This window comes from Candoia aspera, chromosome 7 (assembly GCF_035149785.1).
Source record: "Candoia aspera isolate rCanAsp1 chromosome 7, rCanAsp1.hap2, whole genome shotgun sequence".
Classification (NCBI taxonomy): Eukaryota; Metazoa; Chordata; class Lepidosauria; order Squamata; family Boidae; genus Candoia; species Candoia aspera.
The window spans coordinates 42527607-42552253 of NC_086159.1; the positions used below are offsets into that span (position 1 = coordinate 42527607).

The 24647-nt window shown below is 37.0% G+C and overlaps 1 protein-coding gene across 2 annotated transcripts in view; it reads right to left on the bottom strand.

Annotated features, from left to right (window-relative positions):
* The window catches only part of SYT1 (synaptotagmin 1), a 312080-nt gene that overhangs the window by 233660 nt on the left and 53773 nt on the right, over positions 1-24647 (bottom strand). For both annotated transcript variants that reach the window (XM_063309009.1, XM_063309008.1), the window contains exon 2: positions 10968-11058. The gene's annotated coding sequence lies outside the window, so the exon portion shown is untranslated. The remainder of the gene's footprint in view (positions 1-10967; positions 11059-24647) is intronic.

The following is a 24647-nucleotide window of genomic DNA, read 5'->3' on the forward strand; positions in this document are numbered from 1 at the left end:
AAACGTGATAATTAACAATATATTTTGAAAACTAGCTAGAATTATGTAACAGGGAATCCCATGGGAGTCATATCATTCTTTCTTGTTGATTATGATTTGTTTTGCCAGCTTGCTGAAACAGTGCCTTGTGATCTGTATTGCTTTGAGGTGTCAACAGTATGAAAAAAAGGAAAATAAAAAAAAACATATGGTACAAAAAGCATTTTACATTATCCACCAGTATTAGTCTGATTTTGATGCAGTGCTTTGAAGGCTGCCTGCCTAACCATGACATTTAGCTGTTACTTTGGATTTTCTTCCTTTATTACATTTTAAGATTTTTTTAAAAAAAATATAAGAGCCAACTCAAGCAACTGCTATAAATATCAAGGAAACACACACAAAAGATATTTGAACAAAATGAAATTTCCCATGTCAATAATAGCCCAGCTGCAGCTGGAAACTGCTAGATAATTAAATAGAGGAAACTACTGCAACTTTTGGACCTCTTATAGGGATATGTCTTGTACAGATAAAAATTGGCACTTAAATGTATTTCTCTCTCTCTCTCTCTCTCTCTCTCTCTCTCTCTCTCTGTAGTCATTTAATATTATATGATGTAGACATATAAAACCAGGTAGTATTCTTTCTAATTGGACATTTTGCAACCACATATGAATTACTGTCATGATCACTACTGTCTTAATTATGGGGTCTGAAGATACCACATTAATTATTTTCAACTACTGCATTATGTTCCATGTTCATTAAAAGAGGTAGGTTGTTTTCTGTCTAGTGCCAACCTACAGATATTGATTCAAGACATCTGATATCAGTGATGCCGATTTTCAGTAACCATGTACAGGACTGCAGTGCATAAACATATACATTTGAAGCAAACTAGTACACAGATAATTGGTGATAAATCCCATTAATATGAATAATATTGACTCAGTATTGCTCCATCAGAGCATGCAAGTAAATCCAGAATCCAGCTCGCATCATAGACAGCTAGTATTCAGAGCCCTCTGTTGTTTTGTTTAAAACTTTTTTCTCATTCAAAGAACTAAAGAAAATTTATAACAGTTCAAAGAGTAATCTGGGATGGAGACAAAAGTGAAAAGAAGGGAACTCTGCCGCCCTCAGATCCATGACTGTTTCAATCCAGCCAACCATTGCTCTGCCCCTTTCCAACATAAGTGTTCCAAATGTTGGAGATTTCAGAAGCATTCAGTGCAGCATTTCTTTCTCCAAGGTCACAGCCTCAAAGATCTAAGATAGCCTATGATTTCTTAGATGGATTTGGATGGATAATAAGCTAAATCCCAAGGGTCAGTTTTTTAAAAAAGAGCTGATCCAGTTACTAATATTTAGATGGAACTAAAGTTCCTCTGGCATAGCTTAGACCAGGGGTAAGCAGCATGTTGCAGCAAAGGCCCTTTCTGAAGCGGCACTCACCTCACTTAATTTCTACAGTAGATTAACATCATAGCAATGCTGGGTGACTATAACCAAGAGAAACACCATTAAGAGCAAGAGGGGAGGCCTAGGTGAATCTATATTTTCAAACATTTGGAAGTAGGTAGGCAAACTTTATTACAGTCTTAGGCTAGCATGTGCATGTATACAAGTATGCCTATACATGTAAAGTTCTCCACAGATTATAAAAATACCAATTAAGAGGTTAAAAGAGTTTTTTTTAAAAAATGGGGGGAGAAGAAAATTTTGACGGTAGCAAAGAAATGAAATTTTATTAGAAATATTTGCTGTTTTACCCTCATGGCAGTGAGGCAAAATCTGGCTACGTTATGGGATATAGTGATCTTATGATCTCTTAGGAGGTAGGAGATGTACCAGTGATAATCTTTCCCTAGGACTTACTTTATGAGAGGCCAAATTAATAGATCATGCAAGTTCAAATAGAAATTACAATGCAATAGGACATGCTGCACATCTTCTATGACATGGGAGTCATAGGGCAAAGTCTTTCATGGAAGGGAATTTTTGGGGTATTTCCATCAGTGACACTGAATCTACCCAGAGCAAATGCAATGCAATGTCTATGGTTTATTAAGGATTGGCAATAATCAGCTGGGCTGGTAGTAAAAGCCATCCTCCAAGACTTATGTTGCCTTGGTGCTAAACTAGTATCTTGTTGCCATCCTGTGTCAAGGATCCCCTCCTTCAGCGATCTTTCTGCCTGATAGTACCTTATTCAGAGGCACCAGTTATATACATATGAGTAATATCTGAACATGGGCAATCTCTGTATAACTCTGTATGTTAAAATAAAATATACAGCTGCAAACAAAAATCTGACCCCAATTACCTTGCAATATTAATGAAAAGATTTGGTTGACATGAGTGTCAAAACTATATTGCAAGATAAGTGTGATGCTGTATCTACAGCTCCACTTCTGCTTTTTCTTTTGTATAGTATCAGAACATACACTCTTACCTAGACTGGGTTTTCTGTACAGTGGGAGAAGTAAGCCTACAATTTTTATCCCAGCCCCTTATTTCTGTTTTCTTTTAAAGCATGCAGTCCCTTTTAAGCACATAGACCCAGCTTTTTAAAAAAGTTATACAGCCATGCCAAAATGTTGCTGTTCGTGTGTCTTAGACTACAACTGTCAAAATCCCTGCTTAATGCTCATGCTGACTGCGAATTATGAGAATTGCAGTCCCAATGCATCTGGAGGGCACCAGGTTACAGAAGACTGAATCATGTCATTGACTACTTTACAAAAACAGCTTTGATCTTTTTCCTAATTTGTATTATTTCCTTTGTCCAGTGTCACCAACATAAATGTTCAGATAAGATTTCATTAGAGGAAAGAAAACACATATCAAACTTTTGTGACTACTTTATAAATCAGCTGGACAAACAGTTTGAAAGTACATTTCAGTGAGCTGCCATATTTGTCATCACAAAATTAGTTGCCCCCAAAATGATATAATTAGTATCATCAAATGGAGCTGAACTGTTGCAACAATCTTTTCATTGGTTTTATAACATTCAGAAGATATCATTGGCAGAAAGGAAGTGTGTAGATGGTTGTACCTTATTGGATGCATCTGTAGAATAACCTGAAGTGGGCTGGAGAAGGAAAGAATGGGGATGCTTTTATTACAAATCTCAAGCCCATTCATCCAGGATGGCACAAAATCTCGCTGAAAGATACTGCAACAAACTAGGAAGAAATTCGATACACTGCAAGGATATATAAAGAGAATGGATAAGCAGACCATTATCCAAGAGAATGGAGAAGCAGCTTGATATACTATTCGTAACGTTCTCCTGCTTTACCGTTACTTTCAAATTGTGACAAATGTTCTAGAAATTGCAACTGCAGTGCATGCAAGCAGAGAGAAAGAATATATCAAGTGCAATATACTTGCATGTGAGGTCATGGGCTAAGAAAAAAAGGGGAAAAGGGGGAAAAAGTTTTGTTACTTGCCCTCCATAGATTCCCATCCACACAAAGAAAACTCCCTGCTGATACAGTACCATTAAGACACATGTCCACGCACACACAAAGCCTTAATTCTTGTTTAAAACTACTCTGGAACTCATTTGCTTCTAAAGGCTATTTTATAAAAGGTTGAGGAAAAAAACACTATATTGGAATATGTCACCTGAATCACTGCTTCAATTTGTTCTGCTTTTAATCCCCTTAAAAACTTCCTTGCAGATAAATCTTGAAAACCTAATGAGCTAATTAAGATCATCTCATAAAGTATGTTGTACTGAGAAGCTAACAAGTAGCTGGGTCATCTTACAGCAGTGGAGTTTTAAAGCTTCGGTTTGAAAGCTACAGTTCTAGATCTACCCTCAGGAATTACATTGTTATGCTCTTTTCTCTGAGCTAGATAATACACAAATACTGATGATTCCCTCACCTCTTTTTCTTCTATCATGCTTCCTTTGAAGCAAAACATGAAAGAAATAAATCATATAAAACTAATACAAACGTATTGACAATTGGACCATTAAAACAAGGTGAAATATTTAGTTTTCTTTCACAGAGGAGGTCAATTTTTTGGATGGGGAAGAAACTATAGGCAACTATAATTCTTCCAAATTTTCTCTTTGAGTATCTTGCATATTTCTTGAATGGGCATTAGCCTCCTATTTTTTTCCACCATTATGCATCACAGAACAATTTTATTTAGGCCTGGATGAGGAATTTAATATTTGTGAAATCTGATATAAACTCATCTAATCCACAGTTCTATAGTACAGATTGGAACATACAGATAGCATTTTTTCATATATATACAGTGTGTGTGTATGTATGTATGTATGTATATACTATATATAATGTTTATAAAGTAGAATCAAAAGCACATAGAAGTGCAAACTGTGAGAAAATGCTTTAAAATAATAAACATGTATTAAAATAATTTTTGAAAACGTCTATTTAATAAACAGGATGAAACATGTATTAAAATAATTTTTGAAAACGTCTATTTAATAAACAGGATGAAACATGAATTAAAATCACAGAATTTTTTTTCTAAACTATACTTATATTACTCAAAAATAAATCCCAGAGTTTAATGAGATATAACTGTGCTGCCTTAGACAGGTTAATCCTAATTTATTTACTTCCTTCCTTCTAAAAGAAGGCACCACTCCACCAAATCAATCAATCAATCAATCAATCAATCAGTGTATTTTATAATCAAAGCTCAAATTCTGAATTTTATAAACTGAGCAATCACACTTAGAATTTAGCAGGTACATTTCATAAGCTCCTGGGTCAGGTTTTCCCAACTTTCCAGATACGTTGGACTATAACTCTTACAATTCTCAGCTGTCTGCCATTTCAGCACATTGGGAGTTGCAATGCAACATATGTGGGTAAGCGTGCCCTAGGCCATCTTGCCGAAATACTTCTAGCCTTATGTTTTGTTTTGACTATGCTTTTGCTTTTTGCTCCATCTCCTTATAGCTTAAGGATATGTGTGAATAATGTGCTCCATAGCACTTTGCCAGAGGATTTAAAACACAATTAGCTCTGTGTGCTGTGCTGCATGTTATATTTTATAAGGGAACTTGGTGTTCATCTCTCCCAAACATTTGTCAGTGTGTATATAAATGAGGAAGAGTTATCTCCAAGACCAGATTGAAATACTGGTGTCTTATTTAACTTCCTGTCACGTTCTTAAAATACATCCCAGAAGAAGCTAAAAGGAACACAGATTACTGCAAAATAGGAATGTAAATTAATGCTCATTATCTCCATGATCACACAGCTTCTGCAATCAACATTTGTTTTCAGTAGAAGAGGATGCTGAGCGAGTGATAAAGAAAGTATCAACCTTGTTTCAAGCACTTGAAAAAGGATGGACTTAATTCTTTTCCTGAGAACTAAAAAAAAAAAAAAATCAGCACAGTAAGTATATACCAGTGGCTATTTGTAGATTTTTACCAAGCAAAATATTTTACTGCATAAATATTGCCTTTGGCAAGAGAAAGTGAGACCCCTCACCTCAATCCATGGTCTGTCACTCTTGCCATCTTTTATCTTTTATTGACTTTCTTGTAAGTTCTTTCATTGTTGTGAGCCACCCAGAGTCACTGGGAGTCAGGTAGCACACAAGTTTATTAAATTATTATTATTATATGGGAGCTTACATTGAGGATTAAAGTCAGTAGTCCAACAGGAAAATTTTAGATCATAGTACTATGGCCAACTATTTAAACCATTGTTTTATAACTGATGGTATAGGTACCACTGGTGATATGAAGAAGTAGTGTAGGTGGATTCATGTGATGGAATGTGTGGGTGACCTTGAAAAATGGGAGGAAGAAATGCTGCCTAGGGAATGATCAGATAAAAGACATAGAAGTCCCCAAGAGAGTAACAGCCAAAGAAAGAAACTTAGAAAGGGCCCACCCTCAGGCAGTAAATAGGGAGGGCGGGAGGTTTATACTTGCAGACTTGCAAGATAGATGTCAGCACTTCCAGGTAAACCAGACAGGAAACACAACAAGATGAGCTAATTCTACCTTAGTGTAAGGCTACATTAACAGAATCTTGCAAGTCTGAAAGTACACATTTCCTGCCCTTTCTATGTTTTTTTCTCTGGCCGTTGCTCAGTTGTGGGTTCCTTTCTCTTTTATCTGATCATTCCCTAGGTGGCACCTCTTCCCCCCATCTTCAAAGGTCACCCTCACATTGCATCACAATTCCAGGAAAGAAATGCCAACTGTGGTGGAATGAAGAGCCAGTGAGTAGACCAGCTTTTCAATACTTCCTCTCTGGACAAGGAGAGGACTTGATATTGCCCACAAGTGCTCCAGACAGTTGCTCCTTGTGAGGAGACCACAAGACAGTGGTCTCTGGAGGCTTTAGAGCTCTGGGAGACAAGGGAATAACCATCTTGCTCAAACCGCCATTGGGTCTTTAAAAGGATACTAAGTTCGCAAGAAATAGTGTAGGTGGAACTTGATTCCTCTGTCCAAGTTGGTAAAGGCCATGAAGAAAAGAGAAGTGCAGAGAAGGTGGTCACAGCAGGAGAAATGAGAAACTTTGGCAATGCATTTCCCTGAGTCCAGGACCAGATCAGTTTCTGAAAAGTTCAGACTTAGGAGTCAAATTTGATGTCAGTGCCACCTACAACAATCCATGATGATGTCAAAATTACATGATCAAGCCAACAGTGTGCCTATGTAATGATATGACATCCAACACAAATATATAAATTGTATCATTTGTGCAATACACGTATTGTCATTTGCTTCCTCCTTTTATCTCCCATGGACTTCCATGTTCCTAATGGCAAAAACTGCTTTGGTCCCAATTAGCTCTCACTCATTATTTTATTGTATTCAGCTACTGAAATATATTATGTCTGAACAACTTACCACCTTTGTAGAATATCTGTAAATATATCTTTTCTTTTCACAACAAGCAGCCTTTCTCTTCTAACCTAAACTCAGCACAGTGACTTATGGAACTTAGACGTTTAAGACTATTTTAGCCAACTGCTTGTCTGTTTGGGTATAAGCACAATTTTGTTTCAAAAAATAAAATGCTATGGATAAAAGTCCCATTCCTAAAGAGTCCTACATACTTGTATCACCTGCCATTCTCGTGGGGGTAATTTGGCACCTATATCCTTATCTGCAGGACTCCAAATTCTGCTTTGCATCACTTGTTGTGATGTGTGTTGCAATATAGTGTATCATGTAAAATGAAGCTATAACTTAGTTCATAGTTATGAACACATGAACCTTGAATGTACACTTAGTATTTAACTATTATGCCTTATTATTATTGTTTTATTAAATCAAGAAATGTATCAGATACATAATGATTTGAGTTTGAGTACTAATATATGAAGCTTCCATTGCTGGATTGGCAAATCAATCACTATGTCTGTCTAGATACTTTCTTCACTCCACTTAACATTTTTTTAGAGAAATAGGTAAAGCAGCAATTGGGAGGCACTAATACAGTAATTACTGAAACTGAAACAGGAGAGTGAATTGGATTATCTCCTGCAAAAGGATCCTCAGGAAAAATATTTATATGAAATAAGCTATTTGCATTGGACAATAAATAGAGCTTTAATTTATTTACCCCTAAGAAGTTACAGTACCACAGAAAAGTGGGAATCTATGGTTATCCAGATATTGTTCAACCTCATTCCCATTATTTCCAGCTAGTATGCCTAGTAACCAAAGATTATGTAGGTATAGAGAGTAAGGAAGATGACTCTAATGGAGATATGAAAGCTTAGTTGCCTACCCTAAGGGTCTAAGACTTGTTTGCTAGCTAGCTAGCTTGTTTGCTTGTTTGTTTGATTTATAAAGCCACCCAACTCACTTGCCTAACCTAAGGGTCTAAAACTTGTTTGCTAGCTAGTTTGTTTGTTTGTTTGTTTGATTTATAAAGCCACCCAACTCAAACAATGTGACTCTGGGTGGCATACACCATAAAACACAAACAATAAAGAAAGAAAAAAAAAACCCTGTCATGTAACAATAAACAAAAAGCAAAATATAAATACAAAATATAAAATGGCAACCAGCACACAACAAAACAACCAAAAGGGGATTTTTGTTAACTAGCCCCTAATGCCTGGTAAGAAGAGCCAAGTCTTAAAGCTTTCCTAGTTTTTTTGTTCTGAATGTTGGAAGTGGCTCAGACAGAAACCACCACAATTCACTGAATTAGGAGGAGGAGGAGGAGGAGGTACAATACAATCAGACTTGCCAGTCTGTTATTGTAACCAATGTCAATAAAAATAGATGTTGTCTTTCTCTGGAGTTGATTTTCTGGTCTGGTCTTCCTGGTGGACCTCACAGCCTTATTATAAAGGTTCCAGTTTCTCAGATCTTTATTCTCAGTGATTCTGTTTCTATTATAACACTCAAAATGGGTGATCATGAGTTAGAATTACATAAATGTTCCACTTTGGTTTGTACTTTGGTTGTGAGCTATCATAAATACTGGTCAATTAAAATAATCTTAATTCAGTAATGATTTCTCCATGTGTTTGTTTGTAGGCCTGATTCTCATTTTATTTGACTGCAACATTCATCTGTTATAGTTCATGAAAAGGAAAGAATTACTTAAGAATGTAGTACATGTAATATTGACTAGTAATTGTCACATGAGGTTTTCACTTCCTGAAACTTTCCAATATCATTTCCTGACTTTGGGATTGGATGGATCAGTAAAAGGCAATATTCATTTAGACCGTAGGGTCCCCACCATAAAACTAAATACACTACAATACCTAATGCTTTATAACATCTAATCACAAGTTGTCTGTAATCATTTTATTCACCCTAGGGAAAATACGATTCAATTAGTTAAACATGATTTTGAATGTCTGGACATAATTAATTTTCATTAATATAATCATTATTAATAATGTCAGTATTGTAGAATTCATTTACTGTCTCTGAATATTTAAATATGTGAGAACCTAAATTAAAACTCTATCATCTGTATCTCAATTATACCAAACCTGAGTGCAGAGTAGCCACTGCTCCCCAAATCTGCAATATTCCCTCTGACATCAATTAAACTATTGTGGAAAAGAAGGTTTCCTATACAACATTAAGCACCAATATAAAAATTGCTTAAGGCAAATTTCATTCTTTCAGGCTTCCTGCTTGTTCCCAAGAATACATTCAAGCAGCAGCATCCTGGAGATGCTAACTGAAATCATAACTTATACAATTGCCTCAGAAGCTACCACGATGAAGCTCAACAAGTATATCTGTAGTTGTCGTAGATGTGAACAGTCTGAACCACAGAGCCGCCATGTGGCCCCATAGTCTTTTTTTTTTATTTGCAGTGTATGGAAGCATCTCTGACAACAGTTGCTGAACACTGATGATGTATTTATCTGTTATTTTTTTTATTTTGAAGAGAAGAAACACTCAAAAACTGTAATATAATCCTTTAAAAAGGCTCGACAATTTTTTAAACTAAAAAAACCTCCAACGTTCTCCCCATAAACAAGAAAATCCAGAAGGTCCTGCCAGAATTTGCATCTTCACTGCCAACACAAGTCCCTCTCTACCCCAGCATCAAACGAACATTACACACCTGTTCTAGATCATCAACAATGTTCTGTATTAATGTAATGTTGAAGGACAGATGGGGTGCATTTAGAATGTCTCATCTAGCCCATCAGCTGAACTTGAATTCCATAAAAATGTGTTACAGTGAAACTGTAACACTAAAAACTAAAAATATAAACATATGAATAAAAAATAAACCACAGTGAAACAATAGAAGCATAATAATATTTTCAGAGGAAACATTAAACAAAATATTTATAAAATAATGAATGAAAAACAATTTAATTAGCCAACACAAATTCTGAAATAATACGGAAAAACCCAATATTGCTCACACAACAACTGAGAATCACCAATCTGTTTTTGCTTATATAAATAATTCTGCATAGAAACACAATTTCTTCCTTTGTAAGTGAAACAGTATTTTATGATATGCCTCTGGTTGTCTTATATCAGATGCTGTTAAAATACTGGAAGGCAGTCTAATAATTCAATACATAGAAAAAAATCTATATTTAAGCCATTATAGAAGCTGCAAATGCTAAGATCTGTATGTGCAATCAGCACCATCTCTGCCTTTGTATATTTCACAAAGTAACATTGATAGTAAGGTTGTGTTTGCTTGTTTTTATTATTATTATTATTATTATTATTGTGACATCCTAGCTGTGGAGAACAACTGACATCGAAAATGACAACAGACAAATTTCATACTGGAAAGTTTAGGTACAATAATGAAGATAACTATGAAATAATAAAACATTGGGTTTGACTAAACACAAACCGTTAGTTAAAAATGGGGTATGAGTTAGGACAGAGGCATGGAACTTTTGGGGACAGGGGGGCTGAAAGCTACACTTGGCCTTTGAGTGGCCTGCCAGAAGCTGCCCTTCAGAATGCAAGCTGAGCCAGGAAATGCAGTAAGAGGGATAAAATAAAAACAAATTAAATACAAGCGGTATCACCACTTGGATTCTTTATTTTTACCTCTATTTATATTATGTATTTATGGTTATGGTTTTAATCGATTGTTGTAAACCATCCAGAGTCCCCCAACAGGAGGAGATGGGTGGGGATAAATTAGATAAATAAATAAATAAATTAGATAAATAAATAAATAAATAAATAATATCTTATCATCTGTTTAATAATCTTCTCTCACATTAAAAATTACAGTTAGGAGGAACTTTCAGAAGAGCTCACTTGACCATATCCAGGCTTTGGCGACCACATGCAGCCTCGAAGCTGAGCATGTTATACTAAGAATTAAAATGCAAAAGCAGTAGTGACCATTATTTTCTCCTAAAGAAGTAAAGAATAACAAGAATAGCAAATACATCTCCAGTCAGTTGTTTTAAAATTTGGTACTTTTGTAAATAGGCATGGTGAATATTATTATTATAAGCAAAAATAAGTAAATAATTATTTCAAATACCTTATATGAATGGCATCAACAGTTCTTTCTAATCACAAGGAAAATTCAAGTGATGGGTAGATCAAGATTCTTCAATGCTCAGGTTCTTTACCTGATTTAAAAAGAGAAATAAACCCTCTTACTTGGTTTATATTTACTCATATCAACATTTGTTCTCAATCACTTAGTTTAAAAGAAATGAAAATCAAATAGCAATATTTCATTTTCAAGATTCTTAGGACAGCAATGCCCATAAAGGAAAATAGTACTGCCAAAAATAAGTCTGTCAAGGGGTAGGTAAAGATAATTCTACAGATAAAATATCCTACCTTACTTTCATTTTTGCCTAGTGGTCCTTACGCAAACCTCTTTTTGCTGGGGAAGTTTTAATGAAACAATTTCTGTTGAGAGATAGTTACAATTTCTGTTGAGATATGTTGGCTTTTTGAGGTTCATTTTGTTAATATGTTTTCTACTACAGATTAAGGTTACTATGGTAACTAATCATTTTGGCTGGGTGAAGAGGTTGAATTTAATTGTCCCCTTTTCACGTGTTAATGGTTGCATTGCCTAAGGATGGAACTTGCCTGAACTTGTTTTAGTTTCAGTTTCCCTTCTGTATAGGCATGTAGAGAGTTAAGCAGCTCTCACTGAGAGCCTGTAAATATGTTTGCTTTCTGTAAATAAAATTATTTTTATAGAAATGCCTGGTGTGTGACTTTTCTGATCTCTCCTGGGCCAAATGCTTTCTAGCACTCTGCCAACACATTTGGGATTGGAAGATTTGTGAGTTAAGTTTTGAAGGGATGATACTTGCATTAATCATGTCATGCACTGGGTATTGAAGAATTAACAGGAGAAGGATGACTGGGTATTTATACCTGCTCCTTCTTTTGAACATTCCCATATCTCAAGAGTTTCGGACTGCTTACCAGCCCTTCCCAAAATGTGGTGGTACAATTACTGTGTAATACCAGGTGGGTATTAAATCTTCCTCTGTAGGATAAATGACCAACCAAAATGCATAATTAAAATTTGGATGAAAAAACTGGAAGAATTCAGTTTTTCCAGTTGTGGCAGCATTGCAACCGAAACTCTCCCCACAACCCGAGTTCAATCCCAGCAGAAGCTGGATTCTCAGGTAGCCAGCTCAGGTTGACTCAGCCTTCCATCCTTCTGAGGTCGGTAAAATGAGCACCCAGCTTGCTGGGGAAGGTGCCGACTGGGGAAGGCAATGCAAACCACCCCACTCTACAGTTTGCCAAGAAAACATCGCAAAAGCAGCGTCCCCACAAAGGGTCAGACATGACTCGGTGCTTGCACAGGGGACCTTTCACTTCACGAAGACACACTCAAGAGTCATAAGATGGCTACAGGAATTTTATCTCCCACTTAAGGTTTCCTGTCTGTTTGGGTGAACACCATTTCTTTTATTACCCTTTTAATGCTTTATATTTTTGCAGTATTTTGTACTGTGCTATGACTATATATTTATCCTATATCTTTTTATTTTTATTGCTTTATGTTATGTTAAATGGCAAAACATATTACTGATTTCAAAGCACATTAATATGATGACACTTTAAAATCCAAATCTAATCAGATCTATAACTCTGGATGTTTTCTAGAGCAGCCTTTTGCATTTACCCTTTATCTAGAGAGATGACCTATAGGAGGAATCTTGCTTCACATCCATTAATAAAGGTGAGGTTTTTTGTGCATGAGACATGGTCTATCATTTTACATATCCTAACCCCTAAGTATGTCAGCACATCTGAATCATGTAACTTATTGGGAAAAGAATGTCTAATTTTGGATAATGCAATAAAGAAGTCTAAATTGGCAAAGGTATTGACACAAAGTGATTCAAAGGACAATCCAACAAAATGTTTTCAACAATAAAGAAACAGTACCTTGGAAAGTTAACTATGTTTTCTTTTATTTTAGGGATTTTTTTTTTCATTTGTAAAATACACAATCACATCACAGTTTCACTCTCAGATTCAAATTGTATATTACAGAGCATCAAACATTTTTTCTATTTTATTTTTTAAAGAAAGTTAAAAAATAAAAGTACCCCACCTCCCCAAAAATGAACAATTCCATTGAGCACCAGTTCAGTGTGTATCAGACAACTGGGATAAAAAGCCTAAGAAGACTCAAAACAGGGATTTGACTAGAAAGAGATTCAGTCAAATCACCCTTTCAAAGGAATCTTCAAATTATTATGTGACATAAAATCAAATTAGAGATTCAAAGATGATTTGGTGATTTGGTAGACTTTCTGATTGGGGAAGTCCCAACATTTTTGCAGCTATTTTTCATACAGGGACAAAACTCTGGTGGATGGGACATAATCTTTGATTTGATGTGAATAGCTGACCAAGGAGTTTTATCACCCCCCGAAATCTTCCTATCAGAGTGCTTGGGAGACTATTTCCCTGCTGCTTCTGTCTCATTCTTAAGTTAGAATTGGTATATATGAAGTAGAAAAAGAAAAAGCAAGAATCAGATTGATTCTGCTGTTCTAATTTTCTCTTGCTAACTTCCTAGCTTTTATCCTTATCCTTCCTTAACTCCCACATTTAACCAGAGGATGCCTTCACCAAACTCACTTGGTTTGTTTGCCATGATTTATAAACCATAATGCATCATATGGTTCAGAATGTAATACAAATTCAGCCAAAATTGCTGCTGAAAACATTTGGGATTGTAGTTTTACAAATGATATTGTAAATAGGTAATGGATAAAACATTTCATATCATCTCAAATAAACAGGATCATGACAAACAAGTATTCCACAGTAGTAATGATAATAATTTATTCAATTAGATTTCAATATTAAATGGCATGTCTTTATTCTAAACATTAAGACTTAGGGATTTTATTTTATTTCACCCAAACAATTTCCTACAGCAGTGTTATAGAGATGGGATCTTATTTCTTTGGACCTTCATCCTTACTAAAAGAGATTTCCTTTGCAAATCTCATATTCATCTTTTAAATACCATTTTTCAGACTCATTCTGCCCACATTCTGTACCATTTAAAATTATCATAGATGTTCATCATTTTACCAAGTTTTTAAAATTGTCATACATGTTCATCACTTTACCAAGTTTTTAAAAAAATATCTGTATATCTTCTTTAGTATTCCCAAAATGTTACAATCCAGATTTTGTTCAAAATAGAATAATACATATCTACAAACTCTTATTATAAATTTATCTTGCCAGACTGGAATACAACAGACATTTTGTTTAGGTCTTCCAGAGAGCTTATTGCAATCTGCAAATCCTGGAGTACACAAATAAAATAAAATAAATTTCACAGGTCAATTTGAAGGCAAGTTGATCTGGACTGAAAAAATCTGGATGACTGTTAAATGGCAGCAAAGAATGCTAAGCCTTCTCTGTTACCTAGTTTGCTTTGCTAGTGGTTATCTGGAGTTCTGAAGCACAGATTTGGTAGGCTCAATCAATATATGTTAGGCATAAACGATTTCAGGCTGTTTCTGATAACCTAGAAAAACCAATCATTGATAAGCACGCATTCTGCCTTTTCTTAGCAAAAATTTCAGTCCAAATCAACTCTCATTTATTGTCTCCTAAATCATAAATGTCATGCTTAAACTGCATCTGTAATTTTCATCTTCTGAGAAATATCTAAAAGAGAAGGAAAACCAGAAAAATCTGCTAGTGTAAGCTCCAGACTTTGTTAAAAACAAAACCTTGCACTCTTATTAAAGTAAAGTAAAGATAAGCAAGCTGCAATTTTAAAGGGCATGTTTTGATACTTCATGCTTTCCCACTGGTAGTGAAACTCAGTTAAAAAATATAAAAATCCACAGATATGCCCAGCTGACAAACTAGAATACCAGAATAATGTATCTTTTTCAGCAGATAAAATAGGTTTTTCCCTTTTTTTATTGATCTTGCTAGTTACTGAAATACTACACTGAACAAAACACTGTGCTCTATGCCAGAAAGTGTTTTAAATCAACAGCTAATTAGCTATAAGATACAGGAAACATTTCTGCCAACCATCAGCTAGACCTGTATTGAAATAAAGATTTTTTTTCCTCTAATATATATATACATATATACAAATTCTATGTTTTCTAAAAGTGTCTTTTGTCAGTCTCCATTTCAAGAGGCTGATATTTCTGACAAGTATTTAAGCAGGTTTTAAAATCCTACAATAATGGAAAACTTGAAATCACACTATCGAGTAAATCATGCAGTCAATGAACTTGCAATACTTACCCAAGGCAAATCTCACTGCTCAAGATCAAATAAAGTATGTAATTAATTCCTCTGGAAATTATTCACACTAACGAAGAGGCTGGGAAAGAAACTCATGCTACCATGTTTATAGCATATTAGGAAACTAAGTGAATGTTATATCCACACACACATGTGTTAATGGACTTTTCTCATTTATTATAATAATTTAATTCGGTTGCACATGTGTTGCTTCCAATAAAGATTACCAGTTTCTTTGGGGGAATTGTTTTTCCTAAGTTAGATTGTATCAGAAAATTGGCTTAAATTTAAAAGCTTTTTCTGCCAATGAAAGGATGGCAGTCAACTGCTCCCTCCAGCTGCATTCTACTACAAATTGCATCCCAGCCTCACCAAACCTTCTGCAGCAATTCCCAGTAGCCACAGGGCAGGAATAGGAAAGCCGATTTCTGCAAGCTGAAATGTGCACACAGTTGTTCATACCCAACTCAACAATCTCAGCATCCTCCAAGTCCCTCAACAGCCATTACAGCTTACATGGTATGTTGCATCTAAGAGTCAAATAAATAGTTGGGCTTTTCACTTGATTTCTAAATCGTTACATAGCTTAGTTCTAACATTTCAAAGAATCCACATCCAGGTTAGGAGAAACAGAAACAAAGATGTGATTAAAAAAAAAAAACTTTCTCTTAATGTTGAACTTCCTTGATTGTTGATTTTAGATGGTACCATTCCAGAATAATTCTTGCTCTTACTACGAGGATGGTTTCTAGATAAGTCAATAAATATTGGAAATGAATAGATTATGTTGTCTATAAAGCACACATTAATGATAATAAAATCTGTGTGGGAGAATGATGACATGTGATAAACCAAACTTCAAGTCATACAAGCTTACACATGTATGGCTAAATTCCAATGCATGCTTACCCATGGGGGAAGCAAGTAACAAAAAGTAAATTGTATTGCAAACCCTGCCCTTTCCATACTTGCATGTGACATCATGACACAAGTACAAAAGACAGAGCTTGCATCACAATGTCACAATACATTTAATCATTTTGGTATCATCATGACCAGCTGTGGATGCCTATGCACTTACCTGGGAGAAGTTTCAATAAACTCAAATGGGACTTCCTTTTAAGAAATGCATGCCTTACAGACTTATGCTGTAAAACTTTAAAAGCCCCTGGTGTTGTGTGCTGGCTTTTTTGCTAGGTCTGACTAACAGGGGTTAGTGTCTGGAAGCCTGCATTACCATGGGTGTGCCAGTTGCAATTTCCATAAACAGAAACTGTTTTAGAGACAGAGCTGGAGGAGCAGGGTTCCACCTGCCATAAACAACTGGACTAACTTGTAGGGAGAATGAATAAATAAATCTCAAATGGACCCTTGTGATGTAATTGAAATAAGAATATGAAGGATTCCAGAGCACTTTGCATATTTAAAAGTCTTACAGAGATCATATATAACAGCTTTATTTTTGCTGCAAAATCCCATTTGCCAAAGTTCTTTGGAAATTTCCCATTCTCTCTTACAAATGCCATTGCAGTGTGGGTGGAGGTGAGATGCACTTGCACATTTCTAATTATACATTTCACCTTAACTAGACACTTTGAAAAATGACACAGTCTAATTGCAGATCAGTATTTTTATACTGTCAAGGCCTCTACATGGAAAGTTTAGGAAATAAGTAGGAACAGTCCCAGCAGTCTTTTGTGGGCAGCAAAGATAAGTCCTTATGCTCACATGAAAAGCAAATCTAGAATCTGTATCTACAACAAGAAAAGGAAGAATGTGTGTATGTATGTATTTCACTTTCATACATACACAGTGAAAATTGCCTGCAAAGTTACTGGTTGCTTCTTCATGTAAAAAGCTTTCCTCTGCTACCTGTGGCCTTTCATTGAGCTCTTCATTTCTGTCCATTTTCCTCTCTGATCTCTAACATCTTCCACTGTATGTCCACAGTGATGGTCACTCTATCAGTTCAAATTATACTTCTGCTTGTTACAAATCTGGAAACCGGCAGCCTGGAGCTACCTGGGGCTGTCCATGGAAGTTGCAATCACAGGACACAATTTGGATACAGCCTTTTGGAAAGTCATTAGCAGTCAATGATGATGGGAAAAGCAACACCCTTTCTGTTCTCCTTTAGGCCAGTGCAGAAGTATGAAGTTGCTTGCTGAGACAAATAGGATGCTGGATGAATTAGGTCATTGGCCTGATCTCAAGTTTTTTTACCCTTTTCCCACACTTAATGTTTTACATCTTCAGCAAAGGATCGTTACCTTGTCGTGGTGCTGGAGCTTGAGCACCTCAATGATGCCATGAGCTAAACCGTGAAGGGCCACCCAAGACGGGAAGGTCATGACAGAGAGGTCAGACTAAATGCGATCCCTGGGGAAGGTAATGGCAACCCACCTCAGTATTCTTGCTGTGAAAACTAAATGGATCAGTACAACCAGAGATATGTCGGTATACCATCGGAAGATGAGACCCCCAGGTCGGAAGATGGTCAAAATGCTACTGGGGAGGAACAGAGGATGAGCTCAACTAGCCCCAGACGTGATGACGCAGCTAGCTCAAAGCTGAAAGGACGGCTAGCGGCCGACGGTGCTGGTGGTGAACGGCGAATCCGATGTTCTAAGGATCAACACACCATTGGAACCTGGAATGTAAGATCTATGAGCCAGGGCAAATTGGATGTGGTTATTGGTGAGATGTCAAGATTAAAGATAGACATTCTGGGCATCAGTGAACTGAAATGGACTGGAATGGGCCACTTCACATCAAATGACCACCAGATCTACTACTGTGGACAAGAGGACCACAGAAGAAATGGAGTAGCCTTCATAATTAATAGTAAAGTGGCTAAAGCAGTGCTTGGATACAACCCCAAAAACGACAGAATGATCTCAATTCGAATTCAGGGCAAGCCATCTAACATCACCGTGATCCAAATATACGCCCCAACCACAAATGCTGAAGAAGCTGAAGTAGAGCAGTTCTATGAGGATCTGCAGCACCTACTGGACAACACGCCTAAAAGAGATGTTATTTTCATCACAGGAGACTGGAATGCTAAGGTGGGCAGTCAAATGACACCTCGAATTACAGGTAAGTATGGCCTGGGAGAACAAAACGAAGCAGGACACAGGCTGATAGAATTTTGCCAAGACAATTCACTCTGCATAACAAACACTCTCTTCCAACAACCTAAGAGACGGCTTTATACATGGACTTCACCAGATGGACAACACCGAAATCAGATTGATTACATCCTTTGCAGCCAAAGGTGGCGGACATCTGTACAGTCGGTAAAAACAAGGCCTGGAGCTCACTGTAGTTCAGATCACGAACTTCTTCTTGCACAATTTAGGATCAGACTAAAGAGATTAGGGAAGACCCACAGATCAGGTAGATATGAGCTCACTAATATTCCTAAGGAATATGCAGTGGAGGTGAAGAATAGATTTAAGGGACTGGACTTAGTAGATAGGGTCCCGGAAGAACTCTGGACAGAAGTTGGCAGCATTGTTCAGGAGGCGGCAACAAAATACATCCCAAAGAAAGAGAAAACCAAGAAGGCAAAATGGCTGTCTGCTGAGACACTAGAAGTAGCCCAAGAAAGAAGGAAAGCAAAAGGCAACAGTGATAGGGGGAGATATGCCCAATTAAATGCAAAATTCCAGAGGTTAGCCAGAAGAGATAAGGAATTATTTTTAAACAAGCAATGCGTGGAAGTGGAAGAAGACAATAGAATAGGAAGGACAAGAGACCTCTTCCAGAAAATTAGAAACATTGGAGGTAAATTCCAGGCCAAAATGGGTATGATCAAAAACAAAGATGGCAAGGACCTAACAGAAGAAGAAGAGATCAAGAAAAGGTGGCAAGAATATACAGAAGACCTGTATAGGAAGGATAACAATATCGGGGATAGCTTTGACAGTGTGGTCGGTGAGCTAGAGCCAGACATCCTGAAGAGTGAGGTTGAGTGGGCCTTAAGAAGCATTGCTAATAACAAGGCAACAGGAGACGACGGCATCCCAGCTGAACTGTTCAAAATCTTGCAAGATGATGCTGTCAAGGTAATGCATGCTATATGCCAGCAAATTTGGAAAACACAAGAATGGCCATCAGACTGGAAAAAATCAACTTATATCCCCATACCAAAAAAGGGAAACACTAAAGAATGTTCAAACTATCGAACAGTGGCACTCATTTCACATGCCAGTAAGATAATGCTCAAGATCCTGCAAGGTAGACTTCAGCAGTTCATGGAGCGAGAATTGCCAGATGTACAAGCTGGGTTTAGAAAAGGCAGAGGAACTAGAGACCAAATTGCCAATATCCGCTGGATAATGGAAAAAGCCAGGGAGTTTCAGAAAAACATCTATTTCTGTTTTATTGACTATTCTAAAGCCTTTGACTGTGTGGACCATAACAAATTGTGGCACGTTCTTAGTGGTATGGGGATACCAAGTCATCTTGTATGCCTCCTGAAGAATCTGTATAACGACCAAGTAGCAACAGTAAGAACAGACCACGGAACAACAGACTGGTTTAAGATTGGGAAAGGAGTACGGCAGGGCTGTATACTCTCACCCTACCTATTCAACTTGTATGCAGAACACATCATGCGACAAGCTGGCCTTGAGGAATCCAAGGCTGGAGTTAAAATCTCTGGAAGAAACATTAACAATCTCAGATATGCAGATGATACCACTTTGATGGCTGAAAGCGAAGAGGAACTGAGGAGCCTTATGATGAAGGTGAAAGAAGAAAGTGCAAAAGCTGGTTTGCAGCTAAACCTCAAAAAAACCAAGATTATGGCAACCAGCTTGATTGATAACTGGCAAATAGAGGGAGAAAATGTAGAAGCAGTGAAAGACTTTGTATTCCTAGGTGCAAAGATTACTGCAGATGCTGACTGCAGTCAGGAAATCAGAAGACGCTTAATCCTTGGAAGAAGAGCAATGACAAATCTCGATAAAATAGTTAAGAGCAGAGACATCACACTGACAACAAAGGCCCGCATAGTTAAAGCAATGGTGTTCCCTGTAGTAACATATGGCTGCGAGAGCTGGACCATAAGGAAGGCTGAGCGAAGGAAGATCGATGCTTTTGAACTGTGGTGTTGGAGGAAAATTCTGAGAGTGCCTTGGACTGCAAGAAGATCCAACCAGTCCATCCTCCAGGAAATAAAGCCAGACTGCTCACTGGAGGGAATGATATTAAAGGCAAAACTGAAATACTTTGGCCACATAATGAGAAGACAGGACACCCTGGAGAAGATGCTGATGCTAGGGAGAGTGGAAGGCAAAAGGAAGAGGGGCCGACCAAGGGCAAGATGGATGGATGATATTCTAGAGGTGACGGACTCGTCCCTGGGGGAGCTGGGGGTGTTGACGACCGACAGGAAGCTCTGGCGTGGGCTGGTCCATGAAGTCACGAAGAGTCGGAAGCGACTAAACGAATAAACAACAACAACAATGTTTTACATATATTTTTGACAAAAGACTGATGGCATGTTTCTTTGAAGTTATCTTTCTATAAATATGTATTAGGGCTCAGGTAATTTCATGTAAGATTCATAATTTAGCGATATAATTTAATCTGGCACACTAGATATTCAGTGTCTTATTCCTTTATTTTCCTATATTTTGAAAAAGGTGTTCTAAATTTGGAAGAATTCTGGTTTGCTCAGGTTTACTGAGAAATTGTTCAGAGTCTTTTTAAAAACCAGACATTCCTCCAAAATAAGTTTTATTATCAGATTGATGCAAAACTAAAGTGCTGCAGATACACAATTCTAATTATCTTCCCTATGTTATTGCTGAAGCTTTAATCCCAGTTACTGATAAAGATGCATCCAATTCAAATTCATCAAGCTTCTAAAATGGTTTCATGTCTCACATGTGCAATGTTATCTTTGTGATCCTGTCTCAGGAGAGCACTTTTCCTTTTCTCTCTACTAACAGCAAGCAGATGGCACCTAGGGGCAGCAATATGTCTGTGGGCACCTTTCTTGGTGCATCCCAAGCTCATTGCCTCCCCTGATTTGGAGTTTTGCATCACTTTAGTCTTTAAAAATAAGAAAATGAGAAACTAGCATGCTGCAAAGCCTAGCATCAGCCTCCAGCATAAGTTTTAATTCAGCAGTGCTTCTGGTCTCCAGATAGATTCCATAGTTATTCTTTTAAAATAAAATGGCAGATGGCTGTAGCAACCTGCCCTTCAAAACAGGCAAAGGAAAACTTGGACCAGTGTTTCCCAACCTTGTCAACTTGAAGAGGTAAGGACTTCAACTCCAAGAATTCCCAAGCCAACAAAACTGCCCCAGGGAATTCTGGGAGTTGAAGTCCATACCTCTTCAAGCTGACAAGGTTGAGAAAAACTGACTTGGACAATTCAAAGCATCCAGGAAGACTTTAGAAAGTATCAGGACAAGCCTTGTACTGAAAGTGTGTTTTGTAAGTCTCCACACTCACCACAGTAGCTGTTTGGTGATGAAGCAAGCACCCTTGCTATTTTTCAGAACAAGATCTCAAAATTCATCTACCCATAAGAATTGCTACATTTCTTCTATAGTGTTTAGCAAGCAGACTTGCTAGATCTCATTCTGGACATGCACTGTATTTGTAATGGTGCTGTTGCACTACTCTCAAATGACAAGTATCATTTTGCTATAGCCTCTAGTTCATCCTTGCTGTGATGGTGAGAGCTTTTCTTAGCCTTCTTTTTTTCTTTTATCTTCACTGGATTCCAACAGCTCACAGTGCAATGCTTATAAACTTTTAAAAGTCTTAACCTTGTATCTTTCTATCTATTTTATTCATTTTGGGACTTTAGATCAGACTACAGGGCAAGGATATATCTAAGCAAAATTAACTGTACCCACTGTCTCCAGTCTTCTAATGCATCTGAAAGCACTATTTGAAAGAAAGCCTTGACTTCCTAGGTCAATATCATTCACTTGCCAAAATGACCTATAAGCTGACTTACATTCTATGCCCAGTTCCAAAAATTATTATTTAAAATTTTGAAAAAATATGATTTAAGAAAGTCTTGCAATGTACCCCATGCCATAAGAGATGTCCAGGCAGACAAAGCATTCCCCAGGACAATATAGACTATAAGAAGCTTAAACAGATAATTGTGTCTCTATTCAAATCAAATTTTTGTTCTCCTACATAGCTGATATTCAACACATCATAGTTTCTCTGTATGAGCTATTCTAGTACTGACAATTGCCCCTGTAATATTTTTTGTGCTTCCATAAATACTAGGGATCCCTGAATTGCTGATACCATGTTCTTACTGTCCTACCAATAATCTTTTCTGTGTATATATTTGTGAGGTGAAACAGGATGGCACTATTACTTTCTGTTATGCATCCTCTTACTCTATGATCTACCTGGCTCCCCATGTTTCCTGATCTGAAGGGTGGGGGGAAATCATGGGGGCATGGGGTTTTTTTATGTTCTTTGGATTTAATTGAAGTGTGGAAAGTCAGATTATTGGACATATTATTTGTGCAGTGAAAGACTGAAAATCAAAGTCATTCCTTGGCCAACATTTAAATAACAGTGAACCTCCTTTTTGCTTGCAAACATCTCTTAAATAAGTTATTTTCCATCAATTTGAAGGAGAATAGGTGTAGAACAGTTTTATGGAATTGCAACAATTTAGTTAAAGAGCACACAGAGACCATGAAAAAGGAGAGATCAAGCTTCCTGGACCTATGTGGTATCCTATTATGTACTTAAAGCAAAGTAACAATACAGCATAGATGCATTTTCCCATATGCAAGAATTGCCTCTTGGGGAAAAATGTATCCTATGAAGCAGCCCTATGAACAATGTTCAAATCAGATTAAATTGATGAGAACAATATATGCTAATACTGGGCAGTGGTCCTGGCAGGTTTGGATACAATGTTTGCTGTCTGATGGTGGTTGCCCACTGTTGAATTTTGGCTAAAGAAATTGTTCTTTCCAGATGTGTTATATGAATAGGGGCACTCTAAAGAAATGCCCCACTGATTTATAGATTCAATAGTTTAGGAGGAAAAACGTGGCTGATGCATTAGAGAAAACCTACTGTAGATTAAGTAGAGATGCCCAACTCTCCTATATAATGCAGTGATCTCTGATCTAGTTCTAAGATACTGTGGAAGATATCCACATTTTACTAAGCAAAGGGACTTCAGCATTTAATGTCTTGATACGGGTGAGAATCAGATAAAACAGCGATCTGTTTCTGTAATTGTATATTTCATCTAATCAACAGGTAAGCACTAAAAAAGTCTTGGAAATCTCATCTTCAGGTACTAGATGGTTTCAGCATTAAACGTTCAAATGAGGAAGAGATGAAGCTTAATGATGAAGATGGTTTGCATGCAAATAGTCCCATACCAAGCCTCTGGCATTACCAGGTATCGCTAGCAAAGGCTGCATATGAACCTTAAAGCCAGAATGAGCCAAAGTAGATCAGGAACGGGGAATCAATGGCAGTCCTAATATTATTGGGCTTAATTCCCAATAGCCTCAGGCACCATGGCTAATAATCAGGAATGATGAAAGCTGCAGCCCAATAAGATCATAAGTTCTTTATTCATTATGAGAATACCAACAAGCGTAATAGCATGATTCTGTATAAACTTTCCACACTCTAAATGAGAAAAGGACACAAGAAAGGAAAAGTAGTCTAACTGATCCAGACTGGATGAACAAAGAGTGCTGGGGGTGGGGGTGGGGTTATATTTCTCTGTATGTAAACCAGCATAAAAGTAGCAAATAATAGGGCTGACACACTGAACAAGGAGCATTAATAAACCAGCACTGTAGTTCATAATTATAGACTTCAGTTAAACAAGTGCCTACATTCAGAATGAAAATCCACAATTAAATGAAACTAGAGTTCCTCCTAAATAGCTCCCATTCTCCTTTACAACAAGAACAATGCAGAGATACCAGAAGAACTGCTAGTATATGTGTAGGAGGGCTGTGCATACCTTAAGAACAATTCCCTGGAACACCTCTCTGCTGTTCATTCAAGCTTACCATACAAGATACACTGCTTTAAGAGTTTCATTAACTTTAATGAATTGACTCCTTAAAGCAGCCGCACAACAATGTTGGACTCACAGAGTTATCACATAAAAGAATTAGAGTTTTCTGTATATCTTTGGCACTATCAACTGACAGTCTGGCTTGTGAAGCCAGGTATGATATAGCTAAAAAAGGGGACTACTTTAATGAATGGTAGAGTGATGTTGTGCTTGGACAAGGTAGGTCCAAAGCACTAATTTCATACCATTTTCCAAACATGCCCATTCATAATATATACATCATCTCATTACACAGATATGATTTGAAACTGCAATAAGCATTCTCTGACAGTGACAAGTTAACATTAAAACAAAATAATGGCATTTTGCCATTAATAAAAAT